Here is a 24689-nt window from a genome sequence, read left to right as displayed (position 1 = left end):
ATATTTATTGTTGATCCAAAACATGACTGATTTTTACGACGGTGTATTAAAACCCGTCGTAAATAGATAGAAAAAAAGGAGCAAATTTCTGCCAAAAACTCAAAAACTTTGATTAATCTCAGAAATGTTCTAGTAAAATTTTCAAAAGAAAACTTACAAGTTTGCTTTTATAATACTAATTTCTGATATTAATCTAAAAATTTGACTTTTATACTATCGAATTTCCTTGTTTCTTTTCTAGAAAAGTTATGAGATTACGCTCAATTTCTGAGTTTTTTGGCAGGAATTTACTTCTTTTTTTTGGCCCAAATACGCTGCAGTAGATTTAGCATGTTTGCCGAATTAAAAGAAAGAATTCTAGTTTTCAGGTTTTTTTATTAAATTTATTTTCAGTAAGGACAGAATTTGGCTTGTAAATGTTTGCTATATTTAGCCAAGTTTAACGAAAAACAAAAGTTGATTTAGGTGCAGCAAAGTTGCCTTTTCAGTAAAAGTCTCTCCAAGTTTGAACTTTTGTTAAAACTTGGTTATAAAAGCATTAATACTTTTGTTCTACTTTACATTTTCCTGTGTAAGACAATTATATTGGTAACAATTTTTACCCTGATTACAAATTAAAACTCTCCATCTGCATCTACGGGACAAATTTGAATTCTATTTATCAAATAAAATAAAATAATCAACTTCGAGGTCAAGTTAAAACATTTATTTTCAACAAATCTTTTAATGTAATAACCCTGCGTTGCTCTATTCTTCACGCCGCCTGACCTAAATCTCAAGTTAGAAATTAATGAGATAAACGATAATATTGTTATTTTGAGACCATTTTCCACAAATATAATGATAATCATGGCACTATAACGCAAGAACACATCGTCAATGATCAAACTTTATGTTTTAATGAACATTTAACACTGCAACAGGAAGATATTCTAAATATACAAAAATACATAAACATAAGAAACCACAAATAAAGTTAGGGGTGCACCGACTTACTGGTCCCAAAATCTTAATTGGCAGACCAGACTTTTAGAGATTGGTAATCGGCGATCGGCCAGAAAACTGCAATCAGTGCATCCCTGAATAAAATGAATCATAAAGTCTGTAAACAAAACTGACCTTAAAAAAACAGGACCAGTTTTGATAGAGAGAAAACAGCAAAATGATAAATCATGTAAATGGAAGTTATTGAGCTTGTCTTAATTGATCATGAGATTAATTAATTGATTTATTGTGACAGGCCTACCTACAAACAGAACTGAAATGTTCCTATTTAGACGCTTTAGTTTCTACCAACAATGATTCCCACCTTTCAGTGGTTTGTTGCATTTACATCCAGTCACATCCCACCTGAAGCATCTCCTTCATCTCTCCTCCTCCTCACCTGACTCTCATCTATCACTCTCAAATCCCAGCTGATCTTCCCCGAGTCCCTCTTTTATTTCATCGCGCTGCGAGTGCGGCGGCGGCCGTCGGGCTTATTGCGGCTTAGGGGCCCCGGCGGCGCGCGTCGCCCCTCCTGAGTGGCCGACGGGGAGAAGAAAAGGAGGAATAAAAGCAATCTGGCCAATCTCAAATTGCATTCTCCCTCCGCAGCGGAGTCCTCTCCTCTTCTCTATTAAACAAGCTCTATTTTTGACTCACTGGGACCCAGGAGAGCAACATGGAAGGACGAGAGGAAGAGGTGGAAGTTGGCATCATTTCCTCGTGTCATATCTTTAATCTGTCTAACCAGCGCCACCTCGCAGCGCTCCCCCGTGTCACATCTTTCATTCTCCCCCCCGAAACGGTTGTTATTTTTTGTGATCCCTTGTGACGCGCTGGACTGAAAGAGCGCCATTAGCGCGGCGTAACCTTGTTTTCTGCTCACCGGGTTGAGTTCAGTCTGATTTTAAAGTCAAAGTCAGGAGAGTTTACTTTCTTCTATGAGTGAGATGAGCGACTTTGTTGCCATCGAGTCGTAGACTGATTAGCTGATTTTGAACTCTGTTTTTTCTGTCTGCCATGATGCCGAGGCAGAGCGTCCTCTGAGAGCCGGACGCCTGCAGTCATGCAGAAAGGTTTACGTTCAGTATTCACAGCTTCACCTTTCGGGTCACAGAACCGCCAAGATGACCGGGTGTGAAGCCGAGGGCGACCAGTGGAGCATGAATGCCAAATCCTCTCAGTTCACAGGAAAAAAAATACATGTTTTCTGAAAACACTGATTTCTAAGCTTTTGGGTTAATTTTACCGTATTCAGTCAGGGTTACTCAAGAAATCATCCAACTACAACCTCTCTGACAACAGGAAGTAGATTTTACCTTCTCTGGAGTGGCTACTTAACCAAAATTACTGATTACAACTCATCCAAAATATGTTTTCTGCGTATGTGTTAAAACTGTCTGGTATGTGACAAATAATCTGTTAATCCACTCCCGATCAAAAATAACCAATCAGAGCCAGGAGGCGGGGCTTAGCACCATCAATCAATCTCATGTACTTGCTGCTAAATGTGCTAATGGCAGAGAAACAAATTACTGCTACAGGAAAAATGTTTACCTTGTATCATCAATGGCTATGCTAACTAGTCTTAGTTGACTAGTTACAGCTATGCTAGCTGTAGCGTAGCAGAGAGCCACACGGAGGGTTATTAACAGCGTTAAGACCCGCCTCTTGGTTCTGATTGGTTGATTCTAGTTTGCACTGGGAAAAGAAGCTCAATTTTTTCCACAGATTATCTCACAACATGGTGACAGTTTCAATAAATATGTAATATTTAATATTAAATGTTACATATTGCAGCTTTAAGGTCACGGTTCAGGATTCAATAAAAAATAGATACTGGATATAACTGGAAGGCCAAAAATCACATTTAACAAAAATATTCTGTTGAGACAAAAGTGAAAGATTTTGGAAGGTTTTTATTTTGTTACGTCTGGTATAAACTAGCAGCATTTAGCAGCAGTGAGATAATGAGGTGGTACTGTTATGACCTGGACTAGTTTAATTGTACTAATCATTCTGCCACCATTTTGTGACCTTAAGCTGAAGCATGCTTGGGTTGTGTACCAAAACAACAGCTGCAAGTCAACTTCTGATTGGCTCAGAAAAAAGAAAATTAAGGAGGTAGAGTGACCTTATAAACCTAGAACCAGCGATTAGCAGATCAAACTAAAAGTTAGTCACCCTAACCCTAGAGCACTAATCATAAACATTAGTTAAACTCAAATCTAATCGCTATAGCAACATTCTGTTCAGCTAAATTCAACCATGATGATACCCACAAAAACACAACCAGGCTCTCAAAACAATTAGTATAGGTGAATTTTAGCATCTATTTATTTAACACTGTGAGAAAGTGAGGAGAGGAAACAGAACTGCTGTCTTCACCTTCTTCAAAATAAGAGCATGAATATAAGTATCTAACTACTTGGCAAATTGACGATTGGTGGCCAGAACGTCAACTTGGATCATGTTGAACTTTATTCAAATTAAAGTTTGCAAAACCACCAAATAAATCAGAACTTTATTCAGAAAAATTAATTTAGCAGAAGCTAACAGTGCTAAAAGTTTCCAAAGTTAGCAAGAAAGCTAAATGCTAAACCAAAAATGAGCTCTGCTATTAGCAGATTAGCAGTGTGTCCATCCCTACATGGCGCAGATAAAGGTGCTGTGGTCTGATCTGAAACAATGGAAAACCCTCTAAAGTGGCTAAATTGGAACATTTAAAAGTTTCCTGTTGTGGTTTGGTCACTTGTTTTTGTTAAATCATAATTTTAAAAAGTAATTCTGTATCAACTCAGGTTGTATTTAACTGATATTAGACGGACAGAGAGGGGAGTGAGAGGACGCTGTCCAAGAGAAGTAAGATGATGTTTATCCACCAGAAGACAACGTTGCAGATTTTCCTTAACAAGGAAATCAGCCAGGACCAAGAATCTACAGAATGAGGCAAATCCTGAAATACCAAATGGGAAAAATAAAATCCAGGCCATCAAGACTCTCTTGGTGTAATATCCAGGCCAAAAAATATTCAACCTCTTAAATTAAGACAAGGAAGCTCTTGCATGGAGGGGTCCATCCAAAGTCCACTGCTCTGAAACGGTAAGCTAAGCAGACGGAGGGAGGAGATTACTAGAAAGACAATCTGCTACATGAGTCTGGAGCTCAGGGAGAAAATAGAGAAGTTGTGCAAAGTCAACTTCTCAATATTCATAAAAGAACAAAAACAGATGACTCCTATAATTTTACAGGCTGTAGAAAGTGCCTCAGCGGTGTATAAAGCACCTGAAAACAGCTTTTTATTTCTATTTTCCAGCATTTCTTCCTGTGATGTCGTACCAGGCAGTGTCTGCCTGCACCTTACATAAGCCATGGTCTATAATCTATGCTGATCTTTCACCGTTTCAAGAGTCTCCCACGACATTTCAGACCCAAGCAGGTGGCAGCTGCTGTGGGGACGTGGGTGGAAGTGGCGGGTTGAACGGTGGTTCTGCTGACAGTTTCTAGGTTCCCCTGAACCCGACCTGTTCTGCTGAACTAGGAGCAGTTTGTTATTCCCGGATATTTTTAGGTTCTGGCTACCAGTGACTGTCTGAATTATCCAAGATAACTTTAAGGTAAACTACAGGTGGTTCTCTTTTCCATACCTAACTATATAAATTAATACCATCAGCGGTAGACTCTGCTAACTAAAACGTTAACTGCACTAAACCTAAAGCGCTAATCATAAACATTAGCTCTGCTAAAACTGAAGCGCTACACCAGTATTTAGCAAAAACTAATGCTGCCACCAATACTCCATTTAGCCGTAGCTAATGCTGAAGTGATTTACACATATTGTTTTTGTCTTTGTTCACCTAATCATAACCTTAGTATTTGATTTATTGACATCACAGCAAAGCAGTAGTAAATTTTAGCTAATGCTAAAATGCTACACCAACACTGTGTTTAGCAGTAGTGAATGCTAAAGTGCTAAATTCAACCTGCAGAGAAACTTAAAAAAATATTGATATTACAAAAAATATCAATAAGTTATTTGAAATAGATAAAAAAAACACACATTTTTACTCCTATCAGTAGCTATGATGAAGAGTTTATGCCTTAACTTGATAATCTTATATTTTCTAGAGTTCTAGAAAATTCCAGACAAATTTAATGGAGTAAAAAAAACTGGTTATGTTGCTTGTTATTCCAACTGTTTCTAAGCTCTAACTTTATGTCGTCCTGTTGCTCCTTATGTTCATTTTATTTATTCCAGCAGGCAAAGAAAAGCACTTTATTTGCTGAGGCATGGACAAGTAATTAAGCTGGTTGAGTTTAAGCTGAGATTGTTTAGAAAATGACCTCATTAGGCTTTCTTGTTAGAATTAGAGCAGTTTATTGCACCAAACAAATAGATTGAGCCATTAAAAGCTCTTTCTTTTGTTTATAAGCTGTAAACACGTTTAATCAAAGGCAGCAGATCGAGATCCAGGAATCAGGTCGGGACTTTAGAACTCAAAGAGTTTTCATGATAAAATATTGATATTATATTAAAAAAAATAAAGTACTTCCTTTTAAAATTGAACTAATTTAGTGTCCAGGCAGGTTTGAACCTGCTTCCTCTGACTTCGACACTTTTTCTGCTCTTCACACGCCTCTCTGCCTTTTCTATTCTCTGTCATGGTCCGCTCTGGATGAAGGCGAGTGTGTGAGCTCTCCCACACCGCAAACAAGAGAAGAAGAGCGGCGGTACGGAGGACTGACCATGCCAAAACTGGTAATAAATATATAGATAAATGATAAAGTAATTAATGCATCAAATACTGCATTCAAAGAGAAACATACATTATTTATAATTTTCAACAGTGTTAATTTAACATTTTCACTATTATTAATTTTTATTTTATTTATTTTAATTTTCACATATATTATTTCATTATTTATTTTTTCTAACATTCTGTATTTATTTAGTTTTTTTTTTTATATTAACAGTCACTTTTTTAAACTCTCCCCTCCTGGTTTCTCCTTCGTTCTTTTATCTACACTGTTTTATTTTTTCCTAATAAAATGTGACAGTAACTAAACTCTCTCAGCTCTGCAGGCTGGGGACAGCAGTGTTTGCTTCTCCTCCACCCCTGACGCTCTCCCCTGTTTCTGTGTCTGCTAATCCCGGGATCAGGAGATGCGGCCGGGTAATGGCGGAAATGATCTGCCCCCCCGCCGGCTGCTACATCACCCCGCATCGATCCGACGGTCGGACCCGAGCCGTCTCCTCGTTTTCTATCGTTTCGTTTTAAAGCGCTTCTCCGATGCGGCTAACGGACACTTCGGCTTGACTAACGTGATGAGAAGAGATTAGAGAGGAAGTGTGAGGAAGAGGGCAGATGAGATGAGGGAGATATGCGCTAAGAAACTGAGGTAGAACATCTTTAATCCTCCTAACTGGAGTTAGACGTTTGGCACAAATTTTACTGGGCAACTAAATGTCCCAGAAATTATTGCGATAAACAATAACATTGTCGTTTTGAGACCATTGTTGACTAAAATCATAAAAATTGTGTAATAGCACAAGTACCAACACTCAAAGATCAACAAATACAAAGTTCTTTTGTGACGTCACTTCTGTGAACTTTGTAACTGACAGCCATCTTGGTAGGTGGTTGCTATGACAACAATAAACAAGACGCAAGCTTAGAACTAGCTAGAGCTCTAATATATAAACAATGTGAGAATATTACAACTATTACTCAGTCACAATTTCTGAGTACTCCACCCAACTCCATGCAATACTAAGATAAATATCAGTGATAGCAAATTAGCTTAGCTAATGTAGCTCAGACTAGTGGGAACTATTGTGTTAATTTCTAACAAACATTTAAAATTGGAACTGAAAAACATTTTAAATATCCAAAATACATATACAGATAAAATGAATTACAAAGTCTGCAAACAACCTCGTCCTTCAAAATAATTAATCATTATTTTTAATCAGACTGGAAGAGTGGGAAGAATTAAACGTTAGGATTTTTATGAAAAGAAAAAAAAGTGTCAAGTTGCCAAAGTGTCAAATATTTGCAGCATCTTTTGGTTTTTAATTACATTAAAAAGTCAGGATTCTTCTCTTTACGCGACAAAAACAAACAAGTAAGCGACTGGAAATGATCAACCTGATTTTAATTTATTATGCAATTCATTGGATTATTATTATCCATTAAATGTTCAACTCTAAAGCAGCTTTAAAGGGAGATTTTATTTTGATAAAAAAAACAACAAACAAAAAACAACTACATTTGTAGTTTTCGAAATAATGTTTGAGTTATTTAAAAAACTGAGAGGGAAACAGTTTTTAATACCTTGTAAAACCAGCAGTATTTTATATTTATGAAGCAGAATAACAGTAAAAATGTATCTAGCTATTGATTTATTACATTTCATTTACATCTAAATTACATACTTTTGGATTAATAGAAATGGGTAAAACGGAGAAAAAAAATGTAATTCAGAAAAATAAAAACAAAAAATGTGGAAATAAATTAAATTTTGAAAATAAAATGGACTTTATGAAGCGCAAAGCCTGTTATGTAACAGAGATAAAAAGTTAGCATAACAGTGAAGTTTCTTGGAAACGCGTTTATAGAATCTAAAAGCGACTTTCTCCGTGTATTTCTGCGACTGCAAAGTCTCTCATTGACCTTGACTAACACATTTCCTCCAGTCCTGTCTAATTTTGGTTCCATCTATAAAAGTATGCAGTCATAGAGCCTGAGGATAAGCAGTATTTTTACTCTGCTTGAATCATCCACTGTAAGCTTTATTCAGCCGGATCGCTCAGAGGTCTCGACACCAAATTCAGAACGTGAATGGAGGAAATCAAGGAGTAAAAAACTCTTTTTTAATTTCTGCTGCATAAAAACTCCATAAAATGAAAGTAAACAGAAGCAGGAGCAGATTGAGTTTGGACGGATAGATGTTAGAAAACGGAGCTGAACGCCTGGAGGATCCTACAGGAAGCAGTAATCACTGAGAAACTGCGATTTTCCCCCAATAGTTTATTTACAACAAGAAACAAACAGGAGCAAAAGAAAACAGACAGTAGAGAACAAGGTATTAGTTTGTTCTGAAGTTAGCAATTTAGCATTTAGCATCCACTAATAGTGAAGCTAATTTTTGTTTAGCTAGCTTTGAAAATGTTTAGCACACTCAGTCAAAAATTAACGTACTTGGCTGTTTTGCAAACTTTTGTTCAACATTTGTTTTGAATATTTTTTTAGGCGATTGTTAATAATTCTTCCAGTAGCTAGCCGTTAATACTCATGCTCTTATTTTGAAGTGATGCGGTAAAACCTACTGAAGTTTTCTGACCGAAGCTCTACTGTGATCAAATTAGCCCAAATCAGCAACAATTAGTAAAACTCAACTGAAACTATGAGAGAACGGTCTGTTGTAAAGAGTCAACCCTGTTAAGGGCGACATGCTGTGTTGTAGCATGTGTGTAAACAACAACAGATGTTGTGTAAACAACAACAGATGTTGTGGGTTTGAAATATGATGTTTTTTTATCTATTTGGTAGGAACTATAAATATTAGCATGACTGTAAATGCAGCAGAATTAGCCAAAATGATATTTTTCATCTTTGTTAATGAGTAAACAAATTGCTTATTATTTTTAGCTATAATATGAGTATCCAGCTAAAAACAGAGAAAGGTTATACAAAACAAGGTTAAAATGACCAAACTATACACATTTTGTCAATAAATACAATCAGTACAAACGGTAAAAAACAAAACAGACAAAACTACGACAATTATAAAAAGTATGTTTGAAGTATGGTTGGAGTGCATTAGATTCCACTAAATACTTTGCTGTTTTAGTGTATTAGCTTCCACTAAATACTATGCTAATACTATCGTTTTGTTTTGCTGGTGGCTTTATTATTGTTGCTCATATCTCAATATTCGTATAACAAATAAAAAGCTGCAGCGGATCCACCCAGTCTGATCTGTTTTGTGATGCATGAGTTGAAAATGAGGAAAATTTAAAAGATGCTGAAGATTTTCTTCAGATTCCAGAACCTTAAAGCGAACCCAAACAACAATTTTCCTGAAGAAGGTGTTCATCAGAACCTGTCAGGACCGGAGGGGGGGAGTGAGGCGGCCGTAATGACTTCTCCGAACGAACAACCGAGTTTCACGGCTGAGATGGGAGATGCTGCTGCTGCTGCTGCAGGGATGATTCACCTGTCACTGTTTTATGGATGCTGAAAAAACTCCCATGACATCTTGGCGAGTGTTTACCTGCCGATATATAGGGAGGGGGGGCGGAGGCTGTGCAGCCTTAAAAAGCCATCCCAGCAGAACAGATTGTGGTGGGAGCGCTGGCGTGGCTGTAATGACTTAAAAACAAGCAGCTCCGTCTCAATCTGTTCCAGATTTCTCCGTCCCTAGGCAACCTGACGGCGGAGGAGAATGGACGGATTGCGGTGTCCAGATGTACCAAGCTGATATAGATCCACTGAAACCGGCCCAAGGCTGCACCAGCTGCCAAAAACCGCCTCCGGCTGACCACACATGGCTGAGTCTGCCTCTTATTTGCTAACAGTGGCCCATTATGCTTCCCTGAACAGCTTAGGATAAATCTACGGCCCATACAGAACATGTTCACTACATTTTTTATACAAAATCATGAAATTTTAGCTGTTTTAGCGTGTCCTGTCACTTTAAATCCAAATAAGCTGCTGGTGGCCACGCCCTCAACTCAACGTTTACACTCACTGCCAAAATGGCTGCAAACAGATGCACAATTATACAGCCCTACCTCTTTGAAAAGCATTATTAGAGCCTCCTGCACAACCAACAGGAATGCAGCAAGTGGTTTCTGGATGGTAAGTCAACAGCAAATTCAATAACGTCAAAAACAGTAAAGATCATTACTATTCTTATTACTATTATTATTATGAACAAAACACTTTTTACAGCACAAACAGCAGTAAAACCAAACGTGCTGGAGTTCTGCTGTGGTTGCTAGGTAACGGTGAAACGCGACTTAATTAGGAGGATTTGGGAAAATATTAATTTATTACCACAAAATGTCAGGGTGGTTATTTTTAAGCACTTTTGCCGTTTTTAGAAGCATCAGAAACACAAATGGAAGAATAAAAAATATGCAAAATATATATTTAGTTCAATAGGTTCCCTCTAATTCAGAGAATTGACTTTAAAATATTTCTGTTAGTTTATAAATCACTGAACGGATTAGAAAAAAAACACATTAAAGATCTGCTGCTGTATAAGCAAATCTGGAGCAAACTTCCTGAAAACTGTAAAACAGCTGAAACACTGAGTTAATTTAAACTAAGGCTAAAACCCCACCTGGTTACAGCTGATCTGATCTATAGCAAGTGGAATATTGACATTTTTGATGACGTAATTTGTCAAAATGTTTGATTGTTGCCAGGTTCCTCTTGAAAAAGAAATTCTAGATCTGAACCTTTTTTTAAAAATCTGGTTAGTATTACTAACAGTTGGTGACTGTATGATGATTTTACGATGTAAAGCACTTTGTTGCTGAAATGTTGCTCTACAAATAAACTTGACTGTAACCTTTCTCTCCTTTAAAGCCATTATTCTCCCAGCATAATAACTCGTATCGTACAGTGGGGCACATCTGTGAAATCACAGAGTTTAAGACAAAAGCAAACGCACAAACACACCCTCACGCACACGGTGGAGAGATTTAGGGCACGCTAGCACCCGGATGATGAATGAAGCCCACACACGGCTGGAAAACAGAGCAGGACCGCTCCGACCTTGGCTGCAAACACGCAGGGGAGCGGCGGAGCGGCGCGGTGAGAGATGAGACGAGGTGCGGCGACGCTGCCGCCCAAACCCCACGTGGTTCTGCAGCTTTCACTCATTTGTTCTGCTTGTTTCCCTACGTTAGCCCGTCCAGAAGCTCCAATTCGACACACAGGAAGTGGTGGACGGCGGGCCGCTGAGGCCGATGATGAACGAGGGGGACGCAGTCGCAGGAACACCTCGGCGCCCTTCCTGAAGGTGCTCCGCTGTTGTTTAAATGCACTACTTTTGGTCATGTGTGGCTAATAAATTATTGGGCATAAATATAGTTCCAGGAGCAAACTGAGTTATTCCTCCTGGCAGGTGTGATAAATCTAGCCGGAGCCGCCGCTGGGTTCCAGTAAAAGGACATGTGATCCATGAAAGGCGATACAGGAAGTGATGAACACGAGCCGCGGCACTGATAATGGCCCAGAATCCGTCCCGCAGCGTCCGGCGCGCTGAACTCTGACTCATCCGAGATGTAATCTGTCCGCCGCGCGGCGAGCTCCATTACGACCGGACGGCGCTGACAATTAAACCACGACGGCCATCGATCAAAACGCAGCTATCAACGCCGCCCCCCAGTGGCCGAACGGGGCCGGAGACGAGACGACAGCCAAACGATCCATAAACATAATGGACATCAATATTGAAAAGATGACAGATGAGGCTGCCAGCAGAGGCCGGGATTCAATTTCTATTCTTCTTTTTTCCTGCAGGAGGCCGGATCGCTTTTCACAAAGTCATTTATCAGCCGGCAGGCCGACGGCGAGAAGCCGAGCCGCAACATGTGAGCCGACGGCTGACGCAAACGACAAAATGAATCAGGCGCGCAACAATAATGACTGAGATATAAGTAATGATGGCATCCAGAGCGCAGTGGGCTCCCTGCCTGTGAGAGCGCCACAGCGACAGAACATCAGACCCACCGAAGGCTCCGACTGAACCCACAGCGTCGCTACCATGGTTTATAATCTGATGGTTTATAATCCAGGATGTAATCTGACCCCTGGCTGACCTGGCAACCTGCAGCCCAACTGATCAGACCTTCATGTTCTGCTTAAGCTGCTGATAATTTTATACGATTTTACTCTACATAACAAATTTTAAAGAGGAAGAAATAAAATAAAATGCAATAATATTAAAAATATCAATTATAAAAAGAATTTGAAGAAATTTTTTAAAGAAATCTGAAGGAAGCGAAACATATATGAGACTATTAAAAAGTAAATAAATAGATGATAATAATCTAAGATAAAATTTAAAAAATCTAAAATAGGAAGTTATGCAATATAATAAAAGATTAATATAAAAATATATTAGAAAAATTATTTTAAATTATTATAAAATCTGAAGACAAAAAACTTTTAAAATACAAAATTAAAATAGAATTACTACAAATATGAAAAACAAAGGTGGTGATAAATTATAAATGAATGAAGGAAAATCTCAGAGAAAAATGCAATAATAAAATAAAATAACTCCTACTATAAATAATAATAATGAAAATAATAATACTTAGAGAAAATGTGAAAAGATTGTAAAAGCAAAATAAAATTACAACAAATATATAACAATTATTTTATTAATATTCATAATAATAATTCCCTACATTTGTTTTGGTCATAATAGTAGCGTTAGCGTTAGCATGTGACCAGGTCCTGTTCTGCATGCAGCATCGGTCCTGATGCCGCCGCTGCACCAACATTAAATTCTTCCTGGACGTCTTTGACTCGGCGCCGCCGCCGTAACTCAGGCCGCGTCGTCAGCAGCCTGGATTTACGGCCGATCGGCCTCCAGGTTTTAGCGCGCTCCAGTCAGAAGTGACAGCCGTCACGGAGGGATATGATTCAAACGCTGACGCGTCCCATCGGTTCTGGGGGATATTTACTGAGCCACTTCACTGTGATGAAGGCCAAAAGTATTATTTTATTAACGTCAGAAAACAATTTAGGTCAGCAAATACTGACGTTTTTGTGTTAAAAAATGAAAAGGTAACATAATAAATACCCTTAAATTAAATCCTAACTAAAGGTTAAAAATAGCAGTCGTGTCTCTTTATGTTTTATAAGATTGGACCCTGAAGTTTCTTCTTTTGTCAACGGAAAGCCAGCACAGATCTGAGGTCAGCCAGAGCTCAGACAAGCTTTGAGTTTTTCTCAGGAATCCATCACAAGACTTTAACTGGACCGCTTATCAAACAGCTGCATCAAACCCGGTGGGTCAGGTCACCTGTCCATCACAGAACTGTGGACTCCATTAGCAACCAAATAAAAACACAAAATTAAGTTTTGAGGCAATAATAAGTCCTGTTGCTTTTTGTCCCAGCAGTGATGAAATTTAGGCTGCATTCATACCACCCATGTTTGGTCCGCTTCAATTCAACTCCAGTCCGTTTGTCTAGAAAGTCCGGTTTGTTTGGAGATCGCTAATCAAACTCTGGTTCCACCTACAAACCTTGCTCTGGTTTGTAGGTGGAACCAGAGCAGGGATGCGGTTTGGATGCATATCAAGCGGAACAGAGGCCGCTCCAAAAGCAGGAAGTGGACTACAGCGCAAGGCATTCTGGGTAAATACAAGGAAACATTAGCTAGACTATTGGTGGAACTGTTCCCACCACTGTGGATAACGAACCCAAACACACCCAAACTGCTTTTGGAACAAGCTAATATTACACTTCTAGCCTCCAAAAAAATGATTAATTCAGGAGAAGCTAAGTGAGCTAAACATTTTCAAAGTTAACAAAAATGCTGAAATGCTGAATCAACATGGTATTTAGTGTAAGCTAATGCTAAAGAACAAATTCAACCATGTTTATACTCACCATGTGCCAATGACACATTTGTTTTATCAATGTTCAACTCTATTAAACTGAAGGTTTATAAAACAGCCAAGTAAATTATTATGTAGAATTTATCTGGAAAGTTTTATTTGGTGGAAGCTAAGTGTGCTAAATGTTAGCAAAAGTGCTAAATGATAAATTAGCTCTGCAATTAGTGGATTAGTGGGAAAATTATTAATTTCACATAAGTTTTTAATGACTTCGTCAGGCCATAAATATTATGTCTCATATTTTTACTCAAATTACAAGTGTAGTCTTCTTTTCTCTTCAAATAAAGCTTCAGTATTTTTCATACCGTTTCTTTTCTTTATTTTCCAATAGATCACATCCAGTTATGTTGTGTATGAAGGACCTCGGCCTGCTGCCCACAAAATCGGTCTAAAAATAGAAAAATACTAATAATCTCAGCAGGCGGTTTGAGATCCTTCAGTCTGTGCAGAGAACTTGTTGTTTTTTCATATTTCCAGCACAGACTCACTCAGCAGAGGGCAGTTCGGGGTGAGCTTCAATAAGTTAATCATCTTCATGTGGATTCCTTAAAAAGCGCCGTTTGGTATCTACAGGCTGTGTGATCGGCCGTTCTGCAGGCGTCTCTCTGGCTCTTTTTGTGCCGTTTCCGTCCTGAAACGTGCAGAAGTTGCACTGCAGAGATCAGGCTGGACATCCAGCAGAAAGAAAGCGTTTCCCGTCTGATTTTACTAATGCATTAAGACAAACCAGCACCATCCACCCAAAACATTCACTGCCGGTTAGGATGTGAAATTTTAAACAGCGCTAAATCATTAATGTTCCTCCTTGCGCCTAATTTTAAGTCTAATTAATTTTATATAAATGTGGCGGCTAGCCGAGCTGCTGGAATATTTGTGCAGCGTTTTTCTCCAATTCCTCTATTTGCCCTCGTTCACACAGTGGCCGAAGATTTTGAATTTCCCATCCATATCTGACATCGACATGCTTGTTGGAAATTCAATTAATTTCCCTCTCAACCGGCGGCGGCGGTGGAGTCGAGCCCTCGCTAACCTTGTCATATTTACTCTCAGAGCTCCAACACAATGCAGAGAATGCAGCAATGAGCTGGCAGCCGGTTACAAACACCCTCTCGTTTTTCTCTCCCCATCTTTTTCTATTCACTCTGGTGGAAAATTGTGTTGCACTCTTGTTTTTTCTGAGTGGTCCTTGTGCAGAGAAACACTCCCGTCTCGTGTGGCTTGTTTAGGCCACCTATATGGAGCTGAAATGGACCGGAAAAAAGGAAACTGGTCATAAAATCAAGGATTAAAACACGGTTGGATCATTTAAATATTCATGCTGGTTACATTGTGGCTCAACTTGATATATGAAATAACATCTTTTACCAAAAATAACATTAAATATGTTCATTATCTGATTTTTACACTTTATAAATTAGAGTTTCCAGCCCTGCATGACCCAGAAAAACAACTTAATGGCCAAAAGTTTAAGCTATGTGTCTGGACTGAATGTGTTGATTGACACAAAAACACATTTTCAGAACCAAACTGGTCTCCAGTGATTAGATTTGTGGACTATTTCACACTAAAAGTAGATTATTTGTAACCTAATTTGTGATTTGTTAAATATTTGTTTGTACTAATATGGTCACTTATAGAACTTTCAGAAATCAAATAAATGTTTCACAAACCCCAAACTAGGTTTTAAATATTCTGGTTTTGTTGCAGAATGATCTAGTCCAGGTTTGAAAAGTTTTAAGCATTAAAAGTTTTTTAAACTAGAGGCAATTAAAAATGCTCCATATTATACAGTATGTCTATGTTATGCATTGGATTGCAATAAACTGACAAAATAACATGTCAAAGCATCTAATGTACCATTTTTCATGATCAAAATTTCTTACAGGTCGCTGACCAGCCTAGGAATGCTAGCTGTTAGCTTATCCAATGACATCACTAGCCTATATGTGCTAACGGACAGCAGAGGAAGTAGAAAATCCAGCTTAGCCATGCTGGTTGTTTCCTTATCTAGTGCTGTTGCTAGCCTGTCTATGCTAATGGACAGAAGATAAAAAAAGGAAATTCAGCCTAGGCATGCTAATTGCTAGCCTACCCAGTGACAATGCTAGACTAGCGGCACTAAATACCAGCAGAGAAAGTAGTAAATTCAGCCAATGTATGCTAGCCATTAGCAATCATATCAGTAGTTAACTTCAAAAGTGATATAGCCTCCTGCTACAAGGAAGTAGCCATCACTAGGTGCTCTACATAGTATACATACATATTAGTGCCTTAATTTTGGCACTAATATTGCACCATATAGTATTGTGTTTAACAAACACTTACCTGAAACAAACCAACCAACAGTAAAAATAATCTCAGCCTTCACGTCCTTCCATTAAACTCAGAACAAACGGCTGGAGACCCAACATCTATAAGAGGGAAGCTAAGACTAATGGCTGCTTCTGGAATCCAGCGCTACGTTTGTCCAGCAGTGTAATTATTCAGAGTAAATTATTGTAGTTATTACTTGCAGCTCAAACAACCTTTGTCCTGCTAATGAATAGAAAATGATCACAACATTCGATAATATAAAAGTCATTCATGTCCCTTTTGTCCAGCAGGCCATTACAGCAGCGACTCTTTCTCTGAGTGAAGCAAAGTTTAATTTCTTCTAAGAAATATTTGCCCCAAAGCATTATCTGAACGAAGTTAAAAAACAAGCAGTAAAATGCTTCTTGTTTTCGCTGCCTGTGTGTGTTTGCCTAGAGGGAAGAACAAAGACACACACAGAGAGAAAAGACATTTAAATCTAAACAGGTTGGAGTAATTATCCAGTTTCAGTAAATGCTTTGATGGGGTTTATGACTGAGCCATGCTGGTAAATTTACTGTGACATTCCCATTAATTTAAATGACGGTTCACTAAAACGTTCTAGAAGATGGTTCGGTGAAAGCCGCATTAGTAAAGCATAACAAATAGATCAAAACAAAAAGTTTTAGCATTAGGTGAGGAAATTAAAGGTGTAAATATAACACTTTGTACAGAGACAGGACAGAATATCAACTGGCCCTTTAGGCTTTGTTGATATTTTGCATTTCTTCCAGATGGTAAGCACTTCTAACACCTACCCAGATTAACTTTAAACAACTCGCCTCAGTTTTGACTCTTGCTTACGTCCATTTAACTCCATCCAGAGACGTCAGCTGTGACATTTCTGTCCAGTTCAGTTTGATATTAAAGTTGGTAAAAACACTTTTCATCTGAGAAACCCGTCTGATTACAGAGACAATGACTTTACAACAAACCCTCCAACTAAGTGAGCATGGGGCGACAGTGAAAAGAAACAACTACGTTTTAACAAACCTGCAACTGAAACAAACTCACTTAAAAACACAGAAGTTTTGAAGCTACGACCATAAAGCCTTAAAATTATGACAACAAAATCACAGTATTACCAGAAGAAAGTCGAAAACCTAGAATAAAATAGTTGTTTACTGACAGCCAGATCGTCCAGTTGGTGGTTCTTTCCTTCATCAGATAATATGATAAAAGATTAAATATGTTCTATTCGTAAAACTTATATCAGAGTATAAATTCACTAGAAGATCAACGTTCCTCATTTCAATTTGTTATTTTTCATGTAGGAGTTATGAAATTACTGCTTCATTCGACTAAAATTACAGCTTTATTCTGGTAATATTATGATTTTATTCTCATATGACTTTTTTTCTCATTATTAATTTTTTTCTGGTATTATTACAAATTTATTCTGATAATACTGCGTTACAGACAGGCTAGCGTTAGCTTTGGAAAGGCTACTAGCATGCATATGCTGGATTTCCTACTTCCTCTGCTGTCCATTAGCACAGGTTTGCTAGCGTTAGCATTGGTCAGAATGAGCCTGAGGGAGTCGTTCCTTTCTACTGTCGCCACATGCTTGCTGAGGAATCTGAATCTGCTCATGAATCAGGTCTGCTTCAAAACGTTAAGTGAATGAATGAGACATTTGTCGTGAATTGTGGCTACATAAATATTGAATCCAGTTGGATTTACCTTCATCCATGTGTTTTAACACCTGAATCAGCGGCTCTGAAAAACATTTCAAGCTTTTGTTCTGCAACTCGGTGCTTCAGACGCTGTTGTCTCTGTGTGGGCCACATGCGGAGGAAATTATGAATAACAGTGTCAAGCTGAGGTTACCTGAGTGGGGAACTTTAATGTAACTGTTCACAATCCTTTTCAGGTAAGGACTGTGTGTATAATTAAACTGGCATTGCTCCAGACTACTATTAAATTTTGAGTGCTTCAAGCAGATGGTCAATTCTACTCGATCAAAGCTATAAATATAACAAATTTCCTTTCATGCTGTGGTAAGCTGCTCTTAAGGAGCCTTTTGTGTGTGAATGGAGTCCAAATACGCAACCCCTCCCACCACGCCACCCCAAAATAAGTCCACTTTCATTTCTCCACTTAGAAGAAATGAGGCATTTAAAAGCTCTTCGGGCACTTTGACTGCAAAATAAATCTGCCTGCTTGTTTCATTGAGAAACCCGAACAGGCTTTCAGTACAAGCTTCGCTGAAAATAAGTCACTCTGTCAAACCAAATAAAGTCGTTAATCTCTTCAAACACCTGAAAAAAAACTAAATGATGCTCATTTCAGTTGATCATGTGACAGAAATCTGGAAAAGATTAACCAGACTTGTGCAAGTCAACAATTCTCTCATTTCTTTTTGGAGACTAGCATAAATTACCAAGCTAGCTGGTTAGCAAGCTAAACATTTCGCTTGCTAACCAAATATTTAATTTTACGCTAAAAGTCTAGCTTTCTTACTTAATATTTAGCTCTGAACTAAATTTAAACATTTTGTTTGAGGTTAAATATTTATCCTGATGCTAAATAATTAGCTCCAAACCAAATATTTAGTGTGAAGCTAAATGTTTAGCTTGTTAATTAATATTTAGTTTGAAACTGTGATATTTTATAAATTAATAACATTATGAAAATATGACTTTAAAAAATGAAGAAAAAAAAATTGACCTTGTAGTTTTATAAACAGGATGTTTTTAGTATTTGGTTATATGAAGCACTTTGTTTCAGCTGTTATTGTTTTATAAATAGAGTTGGTAAGTCCTACATTTTTATGACGTCTTTGCATTTTCCTTCCCGTGCGAATCTAACATCGACTTCAACTTTGCAAAGAGAATAAAACTATAACAGACAGCAGGGAGGCTTAATTATTATTTCACCTGTTGGGACCAACTTTACAGAGCAGAAGAAGAAGACATTCACCTGGACCGACGCTGCGGGCTTTAGCGTGGCGCTACCCGCTCTGCCCCTTTCACCTGCTGGCTCCAGCAGTGACAGAACATCTCAGGAAACGTCCGCCTCCAGCCTGCACTCACTGCGCCGCGTCAGCCGGCTGCACAGCCAAACCCCCAACATGCCACTTCTAATCTCGCCCCCAGCCTGTTGGGCCGCTGCGCTCTGGAGTGGAGACGCAGACAGCCGGGCGGCTGCTGGAGAGTGGCAGGATTTGGTCTCAGAGGCGGAGGAGGAAAGACTAATCTTGTGTGCACAAGACCACCGGGGAGGATTGGCCGGGGCTTAGGAGAGATACACAGGCAGAGGAGAATTGGAAACCGAACCAGGTGAGCAGAAAACACAGCCAGTGCTGTGGAGGGAAAATGTATAAAACTATACAGAGTAGAGAGTCCATTCCTAAAGAAACGAGCCATGAACTGCACTGACCTGTTGGCAAGCCGTAATTTATTTATATGCATGGTTCACAGAGGTTAATATTCATTTGGAGTGGAGTTTCAGTGCAGCTGTTTGTGGGACTAAAAAATTCACGCTTCATTTAGCTCCTTAAAAAGGGAAAAGCCCCACCTGAGAGCAGCAAGGCGCTGCCAATTCACAGCCTGGCTGCCGTCCGACTGAGACTTTTTCCTCTGAACCGATAGCTGACATCAGCACATGCAGGTCGGTCTTCCGCACGAGGAAGATGTCTGCCATGTCAAACAATGGCGTTAGCAATCATATCAGTATCTTTTGAAAAACTAAACCGAATACAGCAACATTACAAGAGGACTGAGGTTTTATTAAAGTAAAATCGTGTTAGCTAATTCAAAAATGCACTGAAGTTTTGTGATTACATAACAGTAATATTATAGTAATATTATCAGTAATAATGTAGCTGCAGCTACATTAACGGAGAAACTCAGGGTGGCTGGACGGGTTAAATTATGATGTATTTAAACATATTTTCTGAGCTGATTTAAGTCTTACTGTGATTTCAGAAATAAATAAATATCTGTTTCAAAAATAAATATGAAACGGAAAAATTAAAATCGGTGTAATATACAGAATTTAAATACAGTAAAATTACCGTTTAATATTTTAGTTTTAAATTTGATTGTATAACAAGGGAAAGAAAAGTTCCATAAATAGCATGCTAGATGAATTCATTGCTAATTCTATTAGCATTTGAGCTAATCTTAAGCTGTTAGTGTAGGCTAGCTAAACATATTTATTCAGTCAAGTGTTAAATTCGAATAAAACTTGTTTCACAAAAATAAAACTACTTGAAACAGAATTAACTTCACAGCTTCTAATTACTGCTGGGATGATTGTTGCTAATTAGCTTCAGGCATCAGCTAAGGTTATTAGCCTAGCCTTTTCAGGTTCAACATTTTGTCACGTTTCTTACAGAAGTTTTTGATTTCATGAGTTCATTTTTCATCATTAACAGTTAAAGTGATAGCTCAGGTTGATTTAAGTCGATAACCGTCTAGTTTAGATCAACAAAGATCAGTTCTATTGTACAGACAAGCTAATGGCTAGTCTGACTATGGCATTTAAAAAAAAAGATTTTATGTTCTAATTCACAGCTTCAAATAGCTACAACTTCTCACTAGTGTTTAATAGGAATTTTCTTTTTTTTTCTATTTAAAAAAATTGGCCCAGGTAGTCTTAACGCATTTTATTTTGCATGAAAGATTAGCACTTTTTATAGATTTGTAAAGATGACACAATCCCTATTTAGGGTTAAAAGAAAACAAACTCTGTTCACTCTGTTTTGAAGTTGGGTGCCTCCAGAAAAAGTAGCTCGATTTATTCAAAATAACCGTTATTTAACCCCACCTGAAAGAAGGAAATATCCATTTAAATAAGCAGGAAAACTTTTAAATTCTCGGCTCCTTCCTCTGATTGCTGTGATTGAAGTTTTTGCAAATTATTCACCTTCTGAAAGGCAGTGCAGAGAGGAGCAGGGCCTTTATCCAACATGAAGGATTTTTATATTTATTGTTTCTGGTCTCTACTCAGCGTCTGACCTACTGAGTCTGTCTTTATTGGGGGGAAAAAATCCAGAACGGACAAAATGTACCTCATTCAAATTAACCAGTGAGGAGTCAGAGATCCCACAGTGAAGCGATAGGTGTCCATCGCTGCATAACAATAGAGTCTGAGACATCGATGCAACAAAAAGTGTTAATTATTTCAGTTTTTATAATCAACACCTGCAGTAGAAGCGTCGCTGCCGGCGCTTCATCATTCTCCTGTTGGTCCTTTCTGCTAATTTGAGGAACTCAGCAGGGGCATGAAATGAGAAAAGGCGAGTTTGACACATACATTGTGATGCTTCGACTGTGAACCGTGCACTGCAAGATTGATTTTAGTTAAGAATAAAATAAACACATCAAGCTGTCTTATAAGATTAGAAAACCACACAGTCGGAGGCTTGATAATCAACCTGTCAGCTTAATTAAGCTGCTCTGTTCAGCTGTGTAAGTCAAATCTAATAATCAGCGCAGAAATTAAGAATTTTACAGCTAAACTGCAGCATTGATTTATTGATTTGCTGTAAGTTTAAGAGCAATAAAAATGGAAATCTTCTTTTTAGAAAGTAGTTTAGGTTTAGAAGTTGGTCCAGAGAGACTCTCATCAAAAGACTCCTGAAAGTAAAGGAGCAAAACAAATAAGACTCAGTAATGTTTTGATGTTTTCTTTCATACGACTCAAAGCTCAAAGATCAGTGCTGAGGTAGTTAATCCCCGCCATAATTCGCTGTAATATTACGAGGCTTCCCTCCCATCATGCAGCACTCCCGCACCGCCTCTGCAAATGCAATTTCAGTGAGTAAATAAACAAGTGAACTGCCCCTCCGCCAATCTTCCATTACAAGCCGCAAAGTGATCTGCTCCTGTGATGTAAACAAACCGCCAGCCGCGCCGCGCTCTCCCAAAGCGAAGCGTCAAAGTTCTGCTCTCACAACACAAAGCGCTCGGCACGCGCAGAGTCTTTAACGCCACGAGGGGATTCACCCGCTCCTCCTGAGACGAGCACCGAAACCCGCAAATAAACAGCCTTCAGACGTTTGCATACGGAGCACGCCGCCGCCGGCCTCCAGAGAGCGAGCGCTAAGCTCATTTACGGCGCCAATGCAAAGATTCAGAACAGGCTGCGTGGCTGTGTGATGACTGGTTGAGAGGAAAAGATTCTGGGCTGCACTGGAAACGTCAATATGTTTAAGTTTAGATTTATACGGGAACAACACGGTTTGCGATTCTCGTATAAAAACAAAATAATGGAACTGTTGCTACTGCTGCTAACATGCTCCTGTAAAACTCCAATACAGCATAACATTATGAACAACGCTGTCCTGATCTGTTTTTGTGGTTAAAACCTCCAGATCCAGCTGGACCTGGACTCCATTAGATCCACGAATTGGACTTTGGATCCAACAGATCAGATGGACTGGACTAAAATCTGGAGAACCTGGAGGCTTCGCCAAGCTCTCAATACTGCTTTTATGATGGGATGTTCACGGTCTGCACTAGTAGGCACCGCTAGCTAAAGGGCTAGCTGTGCTAACCCTAAAGAACTACTCAAACATTAGCATTGGCTAATGCTAAAGTCCTATACCAACACAATGCCATATCAACATGGTGTTTAGTGTAAGCTAACGATAAAGACGCTATAGCAGCATGATATTCCTTGTAAACTAATGCTGAACGTAATAAAACTGAGTTTCAACAGCAGAATTATTCTGTGGGTCTGAGAAGAAAGCTTTAATTTCTTGATGAATTCATTTAGTCAAAGCTGTTTTATTTGCTGCATCATGGAGTTTTTTTCCACACTGTAATAATGGCCCAATTCTTTAGCAAAATGTGGACATATTCTGGACTTTTAAAATGAAGGTTAACTTGAACATATCACTAGCTACTGAAAAAAACTCCTAAACAGTCGACTTTGGCTTTTTTTCCCCAGGATCATGCACATAAGGTCAAAGGTCACCATACTGAGTGTCGGATTAGTTGTGTGAGAGCATGAATGGCTGTCTGTGTAGCGTTTAATCTGTCACTGCCATCAGAGCTGGGATTAAATCCAGGTCCAGTTGAAGCTTCTGGTCATTTCTGCTTTATCACTGGCAAAACGTTGAAACATTTTGTCATTTAATGTGGGAAAAATATTCAACCATTTGATCAGTGATCATACTTATCTTTTTCTGCCTATTGTGTACCGTGGAAGTTATAATCAGAGAAACTTCATCGATCCGCTCAGGTAAACAGCTGCAGATCATCCGCCTCACCATCAATGCCGACTGTATAAATGGCCGGCGTAAATCAGCCAATGACAAACCAACAAATAGCTACAAGCTGTCCAGAGGATATTAAACCTGAGCTGTGAATATTGGATCCATATGAAGCTCAGTGGTTGGATTTTACGGCCTTGCCGAGCATCAGCAGAATAATAATAACGGCTGCAATTATGGAGGAGATAATGAGAAAATGTTCTTCTTCAGCCACCAAGAGAACAACTGAAACAGGTACGGAGGAGCAGCTCTTATTCCTCTGTTATTCCCCTCCTCTCCTCTCTCTGCCTTCATTATTTCTCCTCTTCTTCTTTATCCGTCCCTCCTTTTTGTCTGTACAGCTGGAAACTGAAGCAGCAGCTAAACCTGCTTTATTAGCAGAGGCCGGGTTTTTCAGATGGAAACTGATAAATCATTTGAAAACCTTTTCCATGTCTAATCAACATTTATTAAAAAAAGTTTAAAGGATTATCCAAAAAAGGTGGGCTACATTGGTTTTCTTTTCATTTCAGCATTCAGTTTGCTGAAGTTTATATTTAACGCCATTACAACGCTGTCAAAGATTAGTTGGTGCTTTGGAGATGACTTCAACCATGACGGGTTTTAATAATCGATAATTGAGACACAGAAACCGAAGGAAAATCAACGTGGACACCATGACAGAGTCACAGTGGAAACATCCAGGAAAACAATAGGATGAACACCAAGAACTGAAGACCAATACTTTTTAAGTAGTGGAGAAGTAGAAAAGTAGAAATATTTTTTAGAATCAGAATAAATAAACCTCCGGTCACCAGGTGGCAGCAGTGCTCTAACTAATCAACCCAGTAGAAGAAGAAGTAGCTGACTTACAGCTGATGGAGGAGAGAGGTTTGTGGAGAGTAAGGTAGCAGAAGTGATGTGAAGAAGAAAGCTGTGCTCAGTGTCTTCTTCAGAGGTTTCTTTTTCGTTTTCTTCAGTACTTCTTGGTGCAGCGCCCCCACAGGTGAGGAGAGGAACAGGTTTTTCAATTAGTTTAGATAAGTGTAAGAGAAAACTACAGCAGCTGAAAATGTAAAAAATGTTGAAGTTTTGGTCCCAATCCAACTGAATCTACAGGACTATGAAGTTGGAAAACTCTCCAAAAGAAATAACCTTTAGAGAAGTTTAAACCTTACAGATAAAATGACTGAAAATGCAAAAACAGAGAGAAGAATTGTTTGTCTGTCATGACGTATTAGAGGCACTATGATCCAGTTTGAAATGTTGATGTTTAACCTGGAAGCTTGTTGGTTGTCTTATTATCTGGAGTGTTTTCTGTCAACATGAACCTGCTGCATATTCATGCTGAGTTGGTCTCTGACGCACGCGAATCGTTGACATTCCCTCCTAAACTTCCCAGCAGACTCCTCTGTTCTCTCTTTTAATCCCAGCCAAATCCTGCTATTACACACAGAGTATAATCCCAATCCTCCCATCTCTCCCACCCCAATATCTG

General features: G+C 38.7%; 1 protein-coding gene and 2 long non-coding RNA genes across 3 annotated transcripts in view; 1 reads left to right on the top strand and 2 right to left on the bottom strand.

Moving 5' to 3' along the window:
- Window positions 1–24689, bottom strand: part of tmeff2a (transmembrane protein with EGF-like and two follistatin-like domains 2a) — a 119160-nt gene that overhangs the window by 23126 nt on the left and 71345 nt on the right. The window lies entirely within an intron of this gene.
- Window positions 151–7259, bottom strand: LOC116723068 (uncharacterized). The gene is made up of 3 exons (XR_004339896.1): window positions 7249–7259; window positions 5045–5051; window positions 151–654 (listed from the first exon to the last, which is right to left on the bottom strand). It is a non-coding gene; the product is annotated as an uncharacterized LOC116723068 (long non-coding RNA).
- LOC116723070 (uncharacterized) lies at window positions 9847–12012 on the top strand. The gene is made up of 3 exons (XR_004339897.1): window positions 9847–10811; window positions 10907–11019; window positions 11125–12012. It is a non-coding gene; the product is annotated as an uncharacterized LOC116723070 (long non-coding RNA).

Source organism: Xiphophorus hellerii, chromosome 7, assembly GCF_003331165.1.
Source record: "Xiphophorus hellerii strain 12219 chromosome 7, Xiphophorus_hellerii-4.1, whole genome shotgun sequence".
Lineage (NCBI taxonomy): Eukaryota > Metazoa > Chordata > Actinopteri > Cyprinodontiformes > Poeciliidae > Xiphophorus > Xiphophorus hellerii.
Note: the sequence above shows the minus strand (reverse complement) of the source record. Positions and strands in the feature narration are given on the sequence as shown.